The sequence below is a fragment of the Elephantulus edwardii genome, unplaced genomic scaffold (genome assembly GCF_000299155.1).
Source record: "Elephantulus edwardii isolate Elephantulus edwardi_28Jun2011 unplaced genomic scaffold, EleEdw1.0 scaffold00012, whole genome shotgun sequence".
NCBI lineage: Eukaryota > Metazoa > Chordata > Mammalia > Macroscelidea > Macroscelididae > Elephantulus > Elephantulus edwardii.
Genome location: NW_006399762.1, coordinates 13,035,257 through 13,037,057, shown reverse-complemented (window position 1 = coordinate 13,037,057; position 1,801 = coordinate 13,035,257). Strand labels below are relative to the sequence as shown.

General features: G+C 41.8%; 1 pseudogene; it reads right to left on the bottom strand.

Moving 5' to 3' along the window:
- Positions 1-288, bottom strand: LOC102874768 (annotated as a pseudogene).
- Positions 289-1,801: the final 1,513 nt, after the last annotated feature.

Genomic DNA, 1,801 nt, shown 5'->3' with positions numbered 1-1,801 from the left:
CTGAGAGTGGAAAAACTGGGGTGTTTGTCCTGGGGCCCCTGTGTTCGCCTGATGGGATGTGGACTGCTGGGCTGTCTCCGCCACTGCTTGTTGCTGTTGCTGCTGCTGCTGCTGCTGTTTTCGCTGCTCCTCCAAAAGAGTCAGACTGTTGGTACTCTGGATGGGCTGTGGTGTCAGGCCAGTGCCATATGGCATCACGGGGCTGAATATTGGGATCCCAGGGGTCAGAGCACCCTGTGGGGAGGCCAGGCCCTGGGCATATGGTAGAAGGCTGTTGTTTTGATCCATCGTGCTCAGTTCTTGAAGGACCAAAGCACCTGCTAATATCACTCTCAGCACTTAGTCTTCTCCCAAGAGCATCACCAGAGTAGTCTTAACAACTTCTTCTCTCTCTGGGTTATCTTCACACATACCACAAGGTGATGGTGCTCCGAAGCTCCTGAGGGGACCACCTGCACTCGAAACGAAAGGCCAGCAGGCCCCCAGCCCGGCCCCACTGGACACGGCGCTTGTTTATGGCATCACTTCCCCCAGGCCACCATATTATATTAATTTTAAATGAAAATATTTCTTGTAAAGAGACAAAAGTAATAGTTCTCAAACTTAATAAATGCCACAGTAAATGACAATAACATGTAGTTGTAAGATGAACAAGTACAATTTGGGGATGGTCAAGTTCAGCTTCTACTAACACCACAATGGGGATATGCCTCCATCGATAACATACACAGTACAAAACTGCTGGTGGTCTATCATGCTCCTGAACCCACTTTAACCAATTCCAACAACAATTTTACTAGTAACTCATTCTGAAACTCCTTTAAATGTGATCACAGACTTTGCAAAACCTTACTCAAAGCTATTATTGGGTTTGAATGTAGAGCTTATTAAGGCAGTCAACAGGCCATAACTCAGAATGACAACATGCTAAAATATACAACAGATAGACAAACAATACCTCAGTTTAGACAACGTTAACAAATTATATATGTTCGCAATAATATGCAATAATCATACAATTACTCAGTCCTCTAGCAAGCTTGTGTAAAATCTTCTGGGTCTGGTTCCACAGAATAGCCACCTCAAATCACATACGTACAAGTGAATTTGTAGCAATCCAAAACAAACCAATGTCACTGTTCTTTTAAGTGCAGATAAAGACTTCTCATCCTTCAGCAAGTTTGGACTAGGTCAGCAAGTCATGCTCTCATTCCTGGTCTGCACTGCTACTCCTCTGCTGAGGCTATTTACTCCTAGGTAGCTCCCATCTTAGGGTTCACATAGCTATTGGTAAAGCAGACAACCACAGGCAGAGTTAAAAAAGCTGAATCAGGCTAATGTGCTTGTAGACTTTTTACATTTGAGGTTGCTAGCTGAACAATGGTCCAGGAAAGCCATTTTAAGCAACAGAAAGACAAAGCTTTCATAGACCCACTACACTGTAGTAGTTCACTACATGCAAGTGTATTTTTTTTAATTTTTTTTTTATAAAACTCCCCGAGATTAAAGGGCAATACGGCAACAAAACTTTGATGATTTCTCATGAAAGCAATTCTGCATTTGACAAACGGACTCTAAAGTAACAGAGCTAAACTCTGAACAAATTTTTTACCATGTTTAATTTCATAAATAATATGAGACAAATACATTTTTAAATTAAATTTTATTTTGTACTGGTTCACCTTCAAAGTTCACATGCATTTTCATACCAGATCTTTGCCATTTTCTTTACCCACCCCTCTGTCTCCCCATCCAGTTGTAAAACTCTAGATTGCAGCCTTCACCATAGATTGAAGTTCAA